Genomic DNA, 20,191 nt, shown 5'->3' on the forward strand with positions numbered 1-20,191 from the left:
CTATTATCCTTAATCATGTAATTTTGGATAAGTCACTTAAACAAAACCATCTTGGACTGGATGGAGTATGGCTTTGGAGTCAGACTTGAGTTTGAATGCTGGCTCTGCCACTTACGAAGAACTCAACCTTGAACATATTAATTAGTCGTCTGAGTCAGTTTCCCCACAGGTTCAATGGAGAAAGTATGCCTTATGTCATAAGGTTTAATGAAGTACAAATGAGTTGGCATGTGTGAAATATCTTCTACTTCCTCCTGGTTTCTTTTTCCAACTGCAAAAGATTAATTCTACCTTCCATCTACTTGTCTAACAGCCCGTGTGGCTGATTAGCTATTGCCCAGAAACCAGTGTTCGTGAATAAAATACATTAATTCATAACAGAACTTTTATTACTATAGTGTACAGTGCAAATGCCCAGGGGCTTGGGGAGTGGGTGGGAATCTATGTGTTCTGTGGGGTAGAGGGAAGACAAGTAAACTGATGTTTGCAGCATCTGCTTTCAGTTACTAGGGGGAAATCTGATTTCTAAGGGTTGGTGGTGTTACATGAGTGCAAATATTCACATCCAGTAACTTCAGTGATCAATGTTAGAAAATATATGTTATCAAGGTAAAATCCCCTACTTATGAGCCAAAGAAACGTGTGTGTGTGTGTGTGTGTGTGTGTGTGTGTGTGTGTGTGTGTGTGTGCTAACATTTGGCTAAAGAAGGAAGTCAATAGCATATCTCAGAAACATCTTAAAATCACATGAGCTTTTAAAAAGCTCAAAGCTACCTGTTCACAAACACAACTGCAGGTATGTTGATGTTTTTGGAAGTAGAGTCCAAGAATTTTAGCATAATCTCTTGTTATAAAGGAGCAAGACTACCACAACTTTTCTATCTCTAAAAAAATATTTCAAAGGACTTTTATTCAAGCATAAATCATAAAGTAAGAGAAACTTTTAGGATAAAAATGGAGCCTTTTATTCGTAAGATTAAACGTGCATACTTCGTTATGCAGCACAGAGCCTGGAGCTGCTGTATAATAGCATCCCCAGGGACCAGGACCAGAAGAGTCTTCACACTGTCTTTTCAAAGTGAAGTTTCTTATTCCTGCAACATTCATTTTTCCTGAAAACTAACAAAGTGTTAGTTTTGAAGTGAGACTTTGAAGATCCAGAGCCTTTATGGCAACCAGAATTCATATAGGCATCACAATTGAAGGCAGAGCACTTTTTAAAAATAATTAAAATTCCAGGTATATCATGTTAAAGAATGGACCACTTATTGTGTGAGAGAATCTAAAATCTCAAATCTCACAAATTACTAAAACTGTTCCCTTTTTTTTTACTTCGGTATCATTTTAACTGAAGTGTGTGCTCTGAACAGTGTGGGTACTCTGTTAATAAGTTTAAATTCTTTCTATTGTGGGAAAAGAGATGCACACTAAATTTACAAAACATAGAAATGTGTTTTCTTTCTCAACTAATTGTTTTAAAAACAAAATAACACAAGTAAATGCTCTCCTTTCTATTCAGGATAAGTTAGTGTCTCTCTGACTGTCAACACCTTAGCTTACAGTAACGCCAAATGCCAATAAGTCATTTCCTAATGAAAATTTAAAGTCAATTGGCTCTACTCAGTTGTAGAGCTTTTGAGCAGAGTTCTGAAGCTGGCTTCAACCTTCTGTGCCTCAACATGTGGAGCTAATGACTGTATCTTTTTTTTGAGTTTGCTCTTCCTGTTTTCACAAACATCAGTGCTCCTGTCACGTGTTGTAATTCCAGCACCGGGAAGTAGAAGCAGGATGCTCAAGAGCAACTTTGGCTGCTCAGTAAGTTTGAGCCCAATTTGAGCTTTGCAAGATCAGCAAAACTGAAAGACCTGGAGAGATGCAGTTAAACACTCATGCTGCTCTCTTGTAGAGGACCCAAGTTGTGTTCCCAGCATCCATGTTGTGTGGCTCACAATCACCTGTAGCTCAAGCTCTAGAGAGATCCAATGCCTCTGACCTTCAGGAGCACCTATTTTCATGTGTGCAGGCGCACACGTGTGCGCGCACACACACACACACACAATTAAAATAATAAAAGCAAATCTCAAAAATGAAAAGAAAAAGAACTTTAGTGTTGAGATTTATTGAGAAGTTTGGAAATTGCCTGTCATCCTAGAAACCTCTATGATTGTATATTTCATGGAAGAATAGAATTTACAATCCTCTGGAAACCATAATTTTTAGGCCACTATATTATTTTCATTAAGTGAGAGGTTCTGAGAGCTCAGTAGTAATTGCACAGAATATACTGACATCTGGTGGCATTGATTAAGCAAATACAAATTAACAGGTAACATTGTGATTAAAATTATTGACTGAATTATCTTAAATATTCATAACTCTCAGAGCTCTACTAAACTATTTTTAAAGGTTTTGATTTAAAAGGTTTTGATTATCCTGCTATAATATTTGTCATTTGACCTAATCTATTCATTTAAGCACTTAGTAAATCGTTATGTTTTAAACTAAGATTAATTAATCCTAGGTTAATAATGATGTATAACTTTTAATAACACCATTTAAATGATTTTTTAATGTTTTGTGTTGTTTAAAAATATTTCACTTTAGCTGGGTATAGTGGTATAAGGCTTTAATCTCAACATTCAAGGCACAGGCAGTCAGATCTCTATGAGTTCAGGGCCATCCTTGTCAACATAGTAAGTTCCAGGACAACCAGGGCTATGTAGATAGAGTCTGTCTCAAAACAAAACAAAACAAAACAAAACAAAACAAAACAAAACAAAACAAAACAAAACAAAACAACACTTTGAGCAAATCATGTATGTGCTTTTCCTAGTTCCCTGCTTAGAAGCCTAATATGGAGAGCTGCCTGCAGGAACAATGGGGTGTGGTGTGTACCGTGTCATGCTACTAAACCACTCAAGTTTTCAAAAACTACATCTAATTGAATCTAGGAGAGTGTCACCCCTGCGCCTTTATTAGCATGACTCTCTCCATAGTTGTCGTCCATCTGGAGAAGTAAGACAATAGCTTCCTCCCTGCTTCTCAAAGGGAAAACCAGATGGATTTTGACCTGGCCAAAGCCAGCGTCAGCCCCGTGACTGGAATCTGGGAGCCACTAGCCTTGCTTCTCACCCGCCACCTTTTGATGTGTGTTTCCATTTAGCATGAGTGACAGACATGTACTCAGTTGTCATGGTTTTAAACGGATCTTTCTGCAAGGTCTGGCTTTTGCATCAAATTCTGGACTAAAATTATGTTTAAATTTTGTTTCCTCTCATCTCTTCCTGGTTTTGATTATTTCTTAAGAATAGTTGATGGTCTCATGACACGATCCTCTTATTTCTGTATTTTGTGTCTTGTGTTTTGAATTTTATGTGAAATTGTGGGTTTGATCTTTGACCTCTGTTTACTATAATACTGATTTACCACTAATTTGATAGCAAGCCATAGGGATCTACTGTAAACACGCTGCTCACTTTACACTGCTCTGTTTTACTCTTAAGTGGAGAAATGTGTGTGTAGAATGTAATTGAGAGACTTGCAGAAGTAATAAAACCCACATAATTTCCCAAGTTCCCAGGTAGCCGTCAGATTAATATAATACCTTTCTGTGATGTAAGAACCTAGTAAATTAAGAGGAAGTCAGCAATGTAAATAAGCACAACCTAGCATTTAGTTTTAGTGTGGTCAATATAGTCACCCTGAAATACGGAAACATAGCACAGACCACACAGCTCTACTTAAGCTGGCTCTGATCTGAACCCAGAGAACCCTGATCACAGGTGTGCTCAGTGTGACTGGCCCTGGATCGATTTGCTGATCCTGGGAAGGGAAGGATTGACTCAGGGATACAGGATGGGGGAGAGCTGGCTGGAGAGCGGCTAATGACAGACATCTGGGAGCTAAAAGGAACCTATCCTGCTGTATGCTAATATGTCCATGACTTTTCTTTCCCAGTTATCAGACTTTCTAAAGGAGATTGTACTTAGCTCCCAACTCACAGTCAACAAAAGGTGAGGAGGGGCAGGGATTTTCTTATCATAGCTGAACCTATAGGCATAGGCCAAGAAGGTATGGGAGTAGCATCCTCAAGAAGATGGATTATGGCTAGGAAAATATTGGGGGTCAAAACCACTATCCTCTTCTCCTGCTCTGCCAGCTGCCTGTAAGGTAGTAGCAGGAGAGGTAAAATGAGCACAAGGGTTGGTCAGTGCAGATCCCAGTGTTATTGGTCATCCTGTGAATCTGAGCACTGGATACAGACAAGCATGGATTATTGTCCTTGGAACATTTGGAGCCAACTGAAATAGATATGCTATCCAAAAGACAATTGTCATGTGCAACCCGATCCACCTTTTCCATTTCATCTCATTTCTCTTAATTATATTTACAAAGACAACATGAGAATGACGTTACTTGTTTATCCTGCAAACATTTATGGAATCTCCTCCTTCTTTATGCACAACCAAGATATTATGGGAGAGAGAAAAATGCATGGTGCACAGGCATTCTATACAAGAGATGCATTCTGCTGGAGGTGCAGAATATGTGTGTGTGCATGCACTTGGGTAGGCGTGCTTGTGTATGTGTGTATGCATGTGTGCCTGCGCCCTAAAGGAGCTCACTGCTCTATCAATATAAATACCTATAAGGTGAATGATGTCACAAATCCAGGCAGAAGTCTACGAGAAAGGAGTGATGTCAACAAGGACCTCCATCAACTCAGAAGAAAAGCGCCAAGGCTGGAAACTCAGGGCTGGTTTGCTATCAGCAACCAAACTAGAATTTGAAATTTGTCACTGAGCCTGGAAAGGTTGGAGATGTGTTTGTGGAATAAAACTAACTTGAAGGAAAACTTCATGAACACTTTGGATGCTTCAAGAGACATCAAGTTCAGTCCTGACTCAGCTGATTTTGCTGATGTGATTTTAGGATGTCTATTCTGTCAACTGTCGCTGTGTGCATCTGTAGCTGGGAACTCTACAGGTCTCCCAACTCTTACTAGGGATGCTGCACTGATCGAGTGAGGCAATGCCCATGATACCAGCACATGGGTCAGATTAAAGCACATTAGAAGTGCCATCCCAGGTTTGCCTTTAATTCCTTAAGTAATAAGGAGTCATTAAAAGACCTTTGAAGAAGGGAGTAAATGGTATGAGGATCACGGTATAAGGAATTGAATTCTGCTATCTAGCCCCCAATCAGTCTCTCTTCTCTGCCGACAGTTCTCTGTGATGTCAATTCAACATCTCCTATAGGCTCTCGTGTTGGAGGGGATCTATGTCAGCTTGGGAAGGGTTGTGTGTACCCTGAAGACCTCAGGCTATGTAAGTCAAAGGCTGCTGTAGATCAGTCCTTCCATTCACTTAAGCACATCTATTGTTTGGAATGCCTTCCACATTTATCCGCATTTCAAGATGTTTCATATGAGTTCGGCAAATTCTTATACTGTATCATCAGAAAGCATCCTTGTTTTATGATGTGCTGTGTCTGTCTAGACAGACTTAAAGATTAGCCCCTTTTTCTTCCTCACTGCCCAGTTTTGCTGAATACAAAACACTTCTAAGGCCCTAAAAATCTTGATGCTATTCCCTCTTGAGATGAGTCTGTTCCTAAGAATGTTTACTTTTCTTACATTTGAATTTTACTGAATCATTGAGCTACTAAATTTCTATGACACCTATTATACAGCTGAGTTTAGTGATGACTCATTCCACCACACTAAGTTGAAACATCAGTAAATCTCCACAACTTTCGTCTTATACTCAAAACATGTTTTCCAGAGTTGGGTATTTGTCTCACTAATAAAGCTGTTGTCTGGCAAATGGGATACAAGGCCCTGGGATCTGTCCTCAGCTCTGAAAACAAAAAACAAGAAACAAAAACTATATTTTCCAGTTCAGTTGTTATTTTCTTTATTTGAAACAATTGCAAGGTTTAAAGAAACTTGAAGTTAATATCTAAAGGCCTTTAAAACTTCCTATTTCCTCTCTCTCTCTCTCTCTCTCTCTCTCTCTCTCTCTTTCCTCTTTTCTTTTTCTGAGACAAGGTATCTTTAACTGGACCACTTTGGCCTTAAAGCAGAGTTCGTCTCCTCAACTTCTCAAGTACAGGATTATAGATATGTTTTTATGATGTCCCACCTTGTTAAAATCTGTGACCTGTAGTTCCTGGTTGTCTAAAGCGAATACATGAATAAATGAATGAATGAGTTTAATGGATCTGTAATAGTGTTGTCTCTTTATATTATGTATAATTCAGTAGTCAGGGAAATGTTTCTATAATGTGAGATAGTAAATATTTTCAAGCCAACCTTCTTTGTCTCGACTACAGTGTGACGACAGCCATATATAGAATCAAAATGACAGGCGTAACTAAAGTCCAATAACGTTTTACAAAATAGGTAGCTATTAAGATGACTTGGCCTGTGGGCTGGACCAGTTAGATTGTTCTCAAACACTGATGCACTCCAGGATTACCTGAGTCAAAATTTACATGTGACACAGCAACAATAGCAGCCGCAGCAGCAACGACAAATCTCAAATTTTAGTCCTGCTCCCATGAGTTTCGTAAGGTTGGGGCTCCCCAGGTGCTTCTTATGCAAATAAAACTCGAGAGTCTCTGTTCTTTCCCCAAATAAAATACAGTTCCAATGTCCCATATCTACTTCTGAATTTTTGATAAATAAACAGTCATATTCACACAAGAGACTCAAGTTGGATCAATAAATATTAGTACATATTAAGTGAAAGAAAATAATTTCTTTCTGTCTAGAAAATTGGAGGCCAAATAATTTTGCTCCACAATTATAGCCAGCATCAATTTCTGAAAATCATCTAAATGGTCATGTTTAAATAAATCATAGAACTATAGCTGGAGCCAAGTATTTTGGATTTAGTCTGTAATGTGTAATTTGATTTTAAATAGTCCCAACTAACTTTAAAAGTTTGTTAACCCTCCAGTTGGTAGAGTAGTTTACTGCTCTTATTATTAAAATTATCATAACCCAAAAAATACTTAATAGTGAGAGCTTTACAGGCCATAAAATACCCACACTGTTTTAACATCGGTTGATACTTTGTAAATCTGCACCCTGCCCTTTTGTCAAATGCCTGTTGAAAGCTACTCGGCAGAGCAATGAAAAGATAGAAATACTTTTTTTCTGTATAGAAATTGAGAGGAGCCTGGGTCCCACCCTGCACAAAAGCATTTCTCATACCAAGAAAAGACAGTTAAATTATAAACAGATGGACAGACAATCACATGACAATTAAAATATATCAGGTGAGGTCTGGTTCCAAATTTGAATTCCTTTCTGTTGGCTCTCACACCATCCTTTCCCTAACAATGAGATGTGCTGCCATGTGGGAGCACCAGCTCTGATCCACTCCCATCTTCCCAACCCAGAAAACGGAGGCAGAGATTGTGCCTGAGAGAGAACTGAGGTTTCAGCTTCATTCTTCTTACATCTGCCAGCTGCCGGTGAGGGACAGAGAGTGACTCATAGCCCTTCTTGGCTAGTGGATGAGTTGTCATTTGGGGCTCTGCTGTTATTCAATTCAAAGCTAATAATTTAACATCTTTATTCGTTTCTTTCTTATCTCTTAATGGCCTGCTGCCTGCCTGGCATACTGTACACATAGAGCTAGGTTTTAATTTTCTTCTCTTTGTATTTGTATCTTGAGAAAGAAAAGGGAAAGAAACAATTAGGCTTTTAAAATTAGAATTTAATTTTTGACTTTCAATAGTGAATTGGTGAGTATAGTTGCATGAATTACCTCATTTCACTGGAATTAAATTATTTTAAATGGAAAATAACACTTTCTGATGTGTTTAATTGAGACAATAAACAGGTTACTCTTGGGTACAAGGCAGTTGGACACTGGGACACAGGAAATTAAATAATCTGATATTTTAAATTGTTTTTGTAAATGATACAAAGCTGTTTTAAATATGTGGTTAATGATGCAAGACTTCAGTGCCTGTATAATTAAGAAATGATTTTTTATATTTTCATCTAGTAAAAATAACTTATAAGTGCATACTTAAGAACTTAATAACATAATTGTCCTTGTTATGTGTCCAAATTCTCTTACAACTCAGAGTATCCCCTCTAATGATGATCTATTTAGTACTCTTTGGTTTTTATTTGAAAAAGCTTCCAGTCCACAGATTGACCTCACTAGTTCCTTCCCATGGTAATGCATCTTATTATTTTGTGATTTATATCTGTGAGTTCAACAACAGCTTCACTATAGATGGCCTTATCTACGTCTCTAACCCAGGTTCCACCACTAAACCATCTGCATCTATTGGGAAAGAAGTAGAACATTTGGAAGACAAGGTCACCATTTTTCCTGGGTCCCTGCCTCTTCCCATCTTCCCAAGCTTACCCAAACCAGACTGTCAAGGCCATCTTTTTTCCTCCTCTATTTGGCCCATTCCCATGACTACCCAAGATTTATGAATTTGTTCCCATGCCTTCCTTTCCAGTGCATCACACAGGCCCTGGTCTGAAGAACTGCTAGAGATAACTAAATCTTCCCCTTCCAGTCACCTCCTCCACTAACCATTCCTGTGTATCCCGTGAAGCCAGGGAGCCAAATGATAACTAAACAAAAGAGGCTAGACAAGAACTTGGCCACAGGCAGATGGTACCAGTGTTCAAGGAAAGAAAGGCATAGCAGGGTCATGGTTTTTAAATATATGGAGAGAGAGAAGGGGGAGGGAGGGAAAGAAATAGATTCTGGAGCTATACCCTAGAAGGTAAGGGATGGAAGCAGATAAAGACTGGATATTGAAAAGGGGAAAGAAAATATTTGGCTCTAATTTATTCTACTTTCTCTCCATCTATCTTATCCACAGCAATAAAATTCCATAAAAGCTAGAATTTCAAATGGAGGTCATCATTTTAGTGTTTATTGTCAGGTTAACGAGTGGCAGATGGGTAGAGTAGGAAGTCTATGTAGTACTTATTGATTGGAATAGAAATCGAGTTCCAATTTAAGTTTTTATGAGAACAGTAATTATTGTCAGTCTCATAACAGCCTCCTGATGAGAGTTATTTGTGCATATTTATCCAAAAAGGCATCAGGTTTTATAAATGCCAGGTAAACATTATACTTTCCCGGAAGAAATAAAACCAAAGAAATGTTTTATGTCATAATCCACATTTCTGCATCCTGATACAAAACTTTTATTAGTTGATGGCATTTTGAAAAGATTGGTGGACTAGGGAGACAGCTCAGACATGTTTGCTGCTCAAGCATGAAGACCTGAGTTTCATGTCTGGCACCCATGTAAAAGCTGAACTTGCTGGTGTGTGTCCATAATCATAGTCCTGGGAAGACCAAGGCAGGAGGATCCCCAGAGTTTCCTGGCCAGTGGTTCTCACAAAATCAGGAAAGCACAGGTTCTGTGAGAGACCCTATCGCAAAACAAAGAAACAAAAGTACAGAGCCATCAAGGAAGGTACATGATGTGTCTCTGCCCTCCAGCAGGTCTACACACAGCACATACACAAACATATACACTAACACACAAATGAAAGACAAAACTAAGATAAAACCATTGACATCAAGATAAAACTAAGTTAAATCAAAATAAAATTGGTGGCATCGAGACCAGCACCGGGGTAGCTAGGGCACAGGGTCGGCTGACACTCACCAGCTACCCACAACACCCGCCACAGGATCTTAAGACTTCTGGTGAGTGGAACACAGAGTCTGCTCCAATCTTTAAACAGTGACAACGATAACAACTAACCCCAGATATTACCAGATGGCGAAAGGTAAACGTAATAATCTTACTAACAGAAACCAAGACCACTCACCATCATCAGAACCCAGCACTCCCACTTCGCCCAGTCCAGGGCACCCCAACACACCGGAAAGGCTAGACCTGGATTTAAAAGCATATCTCATGATGATGGTAGAGGACATCAAGAAGGACTTTAATAACTCACATAAAGAATTACAGGAGAACATGGCTAAAGAGTTACAAGTCCTTAAAGAAAAACAGGATAACACAATCAAACAGGTAGAAGTCCTTAAAGAAAAACAGGAAAACACATCCAAACAGATGATGGAAATGAACAAAACCATACTACACCTAAAGGGAAGTAGACACAATAAAGAAAACCCAAAATGAGGCAACACTGGAGATAGAAACCCTAGGAAAGAAATCTGGAACCATAGATATGAGCATCATCAACAGAATACAAGAGATGGAAGAGAGAATCTCAGGTGCAGAAGATTCCATAGAGAACATCGGCACAACAATCAAGGAAAATGGAAAATGCAAAAAGATACTAACTCAAAACATCCAAGAAATACAGGACACAATGAGAAGACCAAACCTACGGATAATAGGAGTGGATGAGAATGAAGATTTTCAACTCAAAGGACCAGCAAACATCTTCAACAAAATTAGAGAAGAAAACTTCCCAAATCTAAAGAAAGAGATGCCCATGAACATACAAGAAGCCTACAGAACTCCAAATAGACTGGACGAGAAAAGACATACCTCCCGACACATAATAATCAGAACAACAAATGCACTAAATAAAGATACAATACTAAAAGCAGTAAGAGAAAAAGGTCAAGTAACATATAAAGGCAAGCCTATCAGAATTACACCAGATTTTTCACCAGAGACTATGAAAGCCAGAAGATCCTGGACAGATGTTATACAGACACTAAAAGAACACAAATTCCAGCCCAGGCTACTATACCCAGCCAAACTCTCAATTAACATAGATGGAGAAACCAAAGTATTCCACAACAAAACCAAATTCACACATTATCTCTCCACGAATCCAGGCCTTCAAAGGATAATAACAGAAAAAAACCAATACAAGGAAGGGAACCACGCCCTAGAAACAACAAGAAGGTAATCCCTCAACAAACCTAAAGGAAGACAGCCACAAGAACAGAATGCCAACTTTAACAACAAAAATAACAGGAAACAACAATTACTTTTCCTTAATATCTCTTAATATCAATGGACTCAACTCCCCGATAAAAAGACATAGACTAACAAACTGGCTACACAAACAAGACCCAACATTTTGCTGCTTACAGGAAACTCATCTCAGAGAAAGAGATAGACACTGCCTCAGAATGAAAGGCTGGAAAACAATTTTCCAAGCAAATGGTATGAAGAAACAAGCTGGAGTAGCCATTCTAATATCTGATAAGATTGACTTCCAACCCAAAGTCATCAAAAAAGACAGGAGGGGCACTTCATACTCATCAAAGGTAAAATCCTCCAAGAGGAACTATCAATCCTGAATATCTATGCTCCAAATACAAAGGCAGCCACATTCATTAAAGACACTTTAGTAAATCTCAAAGCACACATTGCACCTCATACAATAATAGTGGGAGACTTCAACACACCACTTTCACCAATGGACAGATCATGGAAACAGAAACTAACAGGGACACAGTGAAACTAACAGAAGTTATGAATCAAATGGATCTGGCAGATATCTACATAACATTCTATCCTAAAACAAAAGGATATACCTTCTTCTCAGCACTTCATGGTACCTTCTCCAAAACTGACCACATAATTGGTCACAAAACAGGCCTCAACAGATACAAAAATATTGAAATTGTCCCATGCATCCTATCAGATCACCATGGACTAAGGCTGATCTTCAATAACAAAATAAATAATACAAAGCCAACCTTCACGTGGAAACTGAACAACACTCTTCTCAATGATACCTTGGTCAAGGAAGGAATAAAGAAAGAAATTAAGGACTTTTTAGAGTTCAATGAAAATGAAGCCACAACATACCCAAACGTATGGGAGGCAATGAAAGCATTTCTAAGAGGAAAACTCATAGCTCTGAGTGCCCCCAAAAAGAAACTAGAGAGAGCACACATTAGTAGCTTGACAACACACCTAAAAGCACTAGAACAAAAGGAAGCAAATTCACCCAAGAGGAGTAGACGGCAGGAAATAATCAAACTCAGGGGCAAAATCAACCAAGTGGAAACAAGAAGAACTATTCAAAGAATCAACCAATCAAGGAGCTGGTTCTTTGAGAAAATCAACAAGATAGATAAACCCTTAGTGAGACTCACTAGAGGGCAGAGGGAAAGCATTCTAATTAACAAAATCAGAAATGAAAAAGGTGTCATAACAACAGATCCTGAAGACATCCAAAACACCATCAGATCCTTCTACCAAAGGCTATACTCAACAAAACTGGAGAACCTGGATCAAATGGAGAAGTTCCTAGACAGATACCAGGTACCAAAGTTGAATCAAGATCGGGTTAATGATCTAAACAGCCCTATATCCCCCAAAGAAATAGAAGCAGTCATTAATAGTCTCCCAACCAAAAAAAGCCCAGGACCAGATGGGTTTAGTGCAGAGTTCTATCAGACCTTCAAAGAAGATCTAATCCCAGTTCTTCACAAACTATTCCACAAAATAGAAACAGAAGGTACTCTACCCAACTCATTCTATGAAGCCACAATTACTCTGATACCTAAACCACAAAAAGACCCAACAAAGATAGAAAACTTCAGACCAATATCCCTTATGAATATTGATGCAAAAATCCTCAATAAAGTTCTTGCTAACCGAATCCAAGAACACATCAAAACAATCATCCATCCTGACCAAGTAGGTTTCATCCCAGGGATGCAGGGATGGTTCAATATACGGAAATCCATCAACGTAATCCAGTATATAAACAAACTCAAAGACAAAAACCACATGGTCATCTCGTTAGATGCGGAAAAAGCATTTGACAAGATCCAACACCCATTCATGATAAAAGTCTTGGAAAGATCAGGAATTCAAGGCCCATACCTAAACATGATAAAAGCAATCTACAGCAAACCAGTAGCCAACATCAAAGTAAATGGTGAGAAGCTTGAAGCAATCCCTCTAAAATCAGGGACTAGACAAGGCTGTCCACTTTCTCCATACCTATTCAACATTGTACTTGAAGTCCTAGCCAGAGCAATTCCACAACAAAAGGAGATCAAAGGGATACAAATTGGAAAAGATGAAGTCAAAATATCACTTTTTGCAGATGATATGATAGTATATATAAGTGACCCTAAAAATTCCACCAGAGAACTCCTAAACCTGATAAACAGCTTCGGTGAAGTAGCTGGATATAAAATTAACTCAAACAAATCAATGGCCTTTCTCTACACAAAGAATAAACAGGCTGAGAAAGAAATTAGGGAAACAACACCCTTCTCAATAGTCACAAATAATATAAAATATCTTGGCGTGACTCTAACTAAGGAAGTGAAAGATCTGTATAATAAAAACTTCAAGTCTCTGAAGAAAGAAATTTTAGAAGATCTCAGAAGATGGAAAGATCTCCCATGCTCATGGATTGGCAGGATCAACATTGTAAAAATGGCTATCTTGCCAAAAGCAATCTACAGATTCAATGCAATCCCCATCAAAATTCCAAATCAATTCTTCAACGAATTAAAATGTGCAATCTGCAAGTTCATCTGGAATAACAAAAAACCTAGGATACCAAAAACTCTTCTCAAGGATAAAAGAACCTCTGGTGGAATCACCATGCCGGACCTAAAGCTTTACTACAGAGCAATTGTGATAAAAACTGCATGGTACTGGTATAGTGACAGACAAATAGACCAATGGAATAGAATTGAAGACCCAGAAATGAACCCACACACCTACGGTCACTTGATCTTCAACAAGGGAGCTAAAAACATCCAGTGGAAGAAAGACAGCATTTTCAACAAATGGTGCTGGCACAACTGGTTGTTAACATGTAGAAGAATGCGAATCGATCCATTCCTATCTCCTTTTACTAAGGTCAAGTCTAAGTGGATCAAGGAACTTCACATAAAACCAGAGACACTGAAACTTATAGAGGAGAAAGTGGGGAAAAGCCTTGAAGATATGGGCACAGGGGAAAAATTCTTGAATAGAACAGCAATGGCTTGTGCTCTAAGATTGAGAATTGACAAGTGGGACCTCATGAAACTGCAAAGCTTCTGCAAGGTAAAAGACACCATCAATAAGACAAAAAAACCACCAACAGATTGGGAAAGGATCTTTACCTATCCTAAATCAGATAAGGGACTAATATCCAATATATATAAAGAACTCAAGAAGGTGGACTCCAGAAAGTCAAATAACCCCATTAAAAAATGGGGCTTAGAACTGAACAAAGAATTCTCACCTGAGGAATACCGAATGGCAGAGAAGCACCTGAAAAAATGTTCAACATCCTTAATCATCAGGGAAATGCAAATCAAAACAACCCTGAGATTCCACCTCAAACCAGTCAGAATGGCTAAGATCAAAAATTCAGGTGACATTGATGCTGGCGAGGATGTGGAGAAAGAGGAACACTCCTCCATTGTTGGTGGGATTGCAAGCTTGTACAACCACTCTGAAAATCAGTCTGGCGGTTCCTCAGAGAATTGGACATAGTACTACCGGCGGATCCTGCAATACCTCTCCTGGGCATATATCCAGAAGATGTCCCAACCGGTAAGAAGGACACATGCTCCACTATGTTCATAGCAGCCCTATTTATAATAGCCAGAAGCTGGAAAGAACCCAGATGTCCCTCAACAGAGGAATGGATACAGAAATTATGGTACAATTACACAATGGAGTACAACTCAGCTATTAAAAAGAATGAATTTATGAAATTCCTAGCCAAATGGATGGACCTGGAGGGCATCATCTTGAGTGAGGTAACACAATCACAAAGGAACTCACACAATATGTATTCACTGATAAGTGGATATTAGCCCAAAACTTAGGATCCCCAAGATATAAGATACAATTTGCTAAACGCATGAAACTCAAGAAGAATGAAGACTAAAATGTGGACAATATGCCCCTTCTTAGAATTGGGAACAAAACACCCATGGAAGGAGTTACAGAGACAAAGTTTGGAGCTGTGATGAAAGGATGGACCATTTAGAGACTGCCGTATCCAGGGATCCATCCCATAATCAGCTTCCAAACGCTGACACCATTGCATACACTAGCAAGATTTTGCTGAAAGGACCCAAATATAGCTGTCTCTTGTGAGACGATGCCGGGGCCTAGCAAACACAGGAGTGGATGCTCACAGTCAGCTATTGGATGGATCACAGGGCTCCCAATGGAGAAGCTAGAGAAAGTACCCAAGGAGCTAAAGGGATCTGCAACCCTATAGTTGGAACAACATGATGAACTAACCAGTACCCCGGAGCTCTTTTCTCTAGCTGCATATGTATGGAAAGATGGCCTAGTCGGCCATCACTGGAAAGAGAGGCCCATTGGACTTGCAAACTTTATATGCCCCAATATAGGGGAATGCCAGGGCCAAAAGAATGGGAATGGGTTGGTAGGGAAGTGGGGGGCGCTATGGGGGACTTTTGGGATAGCATTGGAAATGTAATTGAGGAAAATATGTAATAAAAAATATTAAAAATTAAAAAAAAATTGTTGGCATCAGAGTCAAGGCATGGAAAAACAAGCCATTAAATGCTTATAAGTATTTTCACTTCCAGGTCAGAGGTAACACACCTTTAGAAGAAAATTACTGATGAAAGTACCTTTATCTTGAGGAGAGGATTTTGTTTGTTTTGTTTTGTTTTTTTCGAGACAGGGTTTCTCTGTATAGCCCTGGCTGTCCTGGAACTCACTTTGTAGACCAGGCTGGCCTCGAACTCAGAAATCTGCCTGCCTCTGCCTCCCAAGTGCTGGGATTAAAGGTGTGCGCCACCACACCTGGCGAGGAGAGGTTTTATTTTATTCTTCCAGCTGTGGTTTCCAAGGTATTGGTGGGATGTGAAATCAATTTACTGGGTCACAACAAGTTTTTTTTTAATGTCACAAAATAAAAGTTTTCAGAGAAAATGAGTGTTGCACTTGGTAGCATGCAACACAGATGAGAAAGACAATTCTCTGAAAGTTCAATTGGGTTGATGTTATCTACATATGCTTGTGCATTTGATCATGGTGCCCAATGCTTCTATGTGTTGTAGAAAGAAAAACTTACTTAAGTGTCAAGTGTCAGGAGTTGTTTGCCACTTCTCTGAAGCAGAGAGAGAGAGAGAGAGAGAGAGAGAGAGAGAGAGAGAGAGAGAGAGAGAGAGAGAGAGAGAGAGAGAGAGAGAGAGAGAGAGAGAGAGTTGCCTGCCAGGCAGAGTCAAGGCAGGTCCGGGTCTTTTGCCAGATTTCCAGTCCCGTTGAGGCATGGAAGGATAAGAGGAGGTACATGTGAGGCCCAAAGCAAGGGGTGGAAGATTCTATTGACCTTGATGGAAGGAACAGGGAGGCTTTTGGATAAGAATAAATGTCTTGTGTATACTTCAGCAAATTGTTTCTGTTAGCTTGTGGCTTTGCTTCCCACGATAATGTACTATGAAAAGACCATGAGAAATAAACTTGTGGCTGGCCTGGTAATGACCTGCAGCCCTCCCATTTCTGTCTCTTGCATCTTTTTTTCTGCCTTTCCTATAATCATCCTCACTCCCCACTTAGAAGCTGTTCGACTTTGTGCTGGCCTGACCGGTATACCTAAGGTGATACAATATTCTTGTTATGTTTAAAAATGCCACCAGCTGCCTCAGTCTCCTGCTGCCCTATGTATAACTGAAGGAACAGCTTCACAACAGTAGCCAATGGCTGTTCTCTGCTCCACATTCAAGATGGTTCTCAAAGTTCTGTTCCTGGACCCAAACATCCCTAACCCTTCTTAAGGAGCTCTGAATATCCAGAGCTATTTCCATGATCAGACTAGGAAATCATGTGGGTTTAGAGAGTTCTGGCATTTGCATTGGTGGAGAAAATGGGGAAAACGAGCAAGACTTCTGGGTAACATGAATAAACTAGAGTACCAGCTGAAATGGAGCCAGTGAAATACACTTGCTAGGGTCTGTCTGTCACTGACATCATTGTTTGTCTCACTGCAGTTAGTGCATACATCACTGCACTCAGTGCACATGTCAGTGCACATGTCACTGTGTATTCACTGCAGTCAGTGTACATGTCACTGTGTACTCACTGCAGTCAGTGCACATGTCACTGTGTACTCACTGCAGTCAGTGCACATGTCACTGTGTACTCACTGCAGTCAGTGCACATGTCACTGTGTACTCACTGCAGTCAGTGTGCATGTCACTCTGTATTCACTGCAGTCAGTGTGCATGTCACTCTGTACTCACTGCAGTCAGTGTGCATGTCACTCTGTACTCACTGCAGTCAGTGTGCACATCACTCTGTACTCACTGCAGTCAGTGCACTCATCACTGGCAATCACTGTGAACTCACGACAGTCACTCACAGCAGCTGTGTATCCACTGCTTTTTCTCCCTGTGTCAATTCAGTTAATAATGACAATGATTAAGCAGAAATATGTGTTTATTTTATTAAATATTTACATTGGAGCAATATTGTTTTGCTATTCTGGAGGAGGAAGCTAGAAATTCTATGAAGAACTTTATGTACATCAGTTAAAATTTTGATTTCATGAAAACAATGTTTTTGTCTGAGCTGTGAGCCTAACCACTTGCTTTTGATGGAACTCATTCACATGAAAAGTAAGTATGGATAATCAGATGTGTGCATCTGGCAGATCCTTCTCTAAAGTTCACAAAACAAAACTACCACTTCATGGGAAAACAGTTTAAAGTATTTATTGCCAATAATAAAATTCCAGCTTTCAAATGAAAATGAGAATGCGAGAAACTTGAAAGCAGTCATTACCTAAGGAATTTATGATGAAGTCAGTGATAATATTAATGAAAGTGATGACTTGATCCTGAAACCTGTCAATGTTTGGAAGTTCTGTATAACATAAGGAACTGATAGTTTCCAAACACACAGTGCTGACATCAGTACAAGATAGACCAACAGCTTTAAGACATACAGGATGATAAAAAGTTATGTACATGATTTTAGAAACTTTAAGAACTGCTACTTTTTGAGTTTATGTGTCAAATATAAAATGCATAACCAAAATTATCCTTAAAATACTTTAAAAATACTCCTCTCTGTTCCAGTTACAGATTTGTATGTGGCCAAATTTTCTTCAACTACTTCAACCAAAACAATGTCTTACATAATATTGGATGCAGAAGCTGGCCTAGGACCACAGCTGCTTTCTATTAAGCCAGACATTAAAGAAACTTATAAAAATGTAAAACAATGTTATGCTTCTCCCTGATATTTTCATTAAAAATATCTTATTCATTTTACTATGGAATAATCTTATGATTTTAATGAAGAAATTAAATTGAATTTTTCCCTTAACTTCAGATGCAACACAAGTATTGATTTACACAATTCTCTCAGGTTCTTCAATAATTTTTTAGGATACTAAGGAATCCTGTGACCCAAATGCTTGAAAATAATTTTCCTAGAGCTAACTCAACTTCTCTTTCAAATGTCACCATATCTGAGAATATAGATTATGTATTTGGACCTTTGCCCAAATCAATAATCGATTGTCTCCTTAAGAAAGTTCGCTAACAGGTATTACTTGAGGATATTTGAATCTATCTCTGAGTTTTAAAGAAATAAATCTCATAACTGAAGAATATTTAATACAGTACTTGTATGGTAGGCCAGAGTGACTTTATGTTCAAGAGAAAGACTTTGCTTGCTCTTTATTCTACTACCATGCTGGATATAAGACGAAAATACAGCCTGTAGTCACCAATGGAAGCCACAGTTCTGTGCTTTAAGATATGTATTACAGACAGTGCAAAGTACATACTCTCAAAAGTTTATCTTGCGCCAGGAGTGGTGGCGCACACCTTTAATCCTAGCACTTGGGAGGCAGAGGCAGGTGGATTTCTGAGTTCAAGGCCAGCCTGGTCTACAGAATGAGTTCCAGGACAGCCAGAGCTACACAGAGAAACCCCGTGTACTCAAAAAACAAACAAAAAAAAGAAAGAAAGATAGAAAGAAAGAAAGAAAGAAAGAAAGAAAGAAAGAAAGAAAGAAAGAAAGAAAGAGAAGAAAAAAGAAAATATCCAACAAAGAAAAAAAATTTTAAAAAATGTTTATCTTGATAAAATGCCAGTTCATGAACCTTGATGCCCACTCCTAGGACCTTCCTGAACAGACACTACTCTGCAGTGAAAGTTTATATAAAGTTAATTACATTCATCACATTGAAAATCAAATTCTGTGTCAATGACACATGGCACTTGGCGCTTATTTTACAAACATTAACTAATTAATCTACAAAACATCCCGAAGAGGCAGAGCATAATGATGTATGAGCTGACAGCCTAATTATGTCTAATTATTCATATTTCCCCCTTCCAAGTGGTTGTCTATTGCCAGCTCAGAGAAGGGACCTGCTAAGTTTTTAAAGCAGACATAGAAGTCCACTCTATTATTCCATCTAGAACTCTTGCTGCAAACAACACACATTCCATTTCCTTGTGGAACCAATCAACCTGTACCATTTTCAACAGTTCATAGAAACTCAGAGTTTCCAGCTGAACTAGTACTGCATCCACAGATCTCTGCCTTAAACACATTCTTACTTCTTTTTAATCCCCAAGTCATTTTAGATATTAGCCCCCATTGCTTCCACCAAGCTTCCTGTCTTGCCCTCTTTTATTTCTAAAATGTCTTTCCAGTGTAAAGATGCTTGTAGATTGAGTCCATCATCTGGTTTCTCCCTCTCATACTTTGGAATTCGTAAGCCAAAGCTTCTCTCTCCCTGATTTCCTTCCTGAGATCCCTTCTCTCAAGTCCTTAGGTTCCCTCAACCTCTTGATATTGTCTCATTTCTCATTCCACGTGAAGTCCACTTCTTTTTTCACCTGAGAAGTCCACTTGGGCATTGTTCTGCTGCAGGGGGCTTGGAAATGCATGCCATATCTTGAAGCATTGCTAGAGGGTGTACTGTTAAATTGAATGTGAAATGGGAAATAATTTTATAATAATTTATGTAATTTTATTTAATGTGTATTGGTATGAGTTACAGACAGTTGTGAAATGTTATGTGGCTGCTGGGAGTTGAAATGTGGTCATTTGGAAGAACAGACAATGCTCTTAACCACTGATCCATCTCCGGGGTAGGTGTGTAGACCATGGTGGGTACTTATGTGTATTGGACTGTGGGTGTGTACTTGTATATTGGACTGTGGGTGTGTATATGTGTATTAGATGGTAGGTGGGTGGGCCTGAGTACCACGGAGATCTCTGGCCG

Source organism: Mus caroli, unplaced genomic scaffold (assembly GCF_978045245.1).
Source record: "Mus caroli unplaced genomic scaffold, Mus_caroli_1 scaffold_16, whole genome shotgun sequence".
In the NCBI taxonomy this organism is placed as follows: Eukaryota; Metazoa; Chordata; class Mammalia; order Rodentia; family Muridae; genus Mus; species Mus caroli.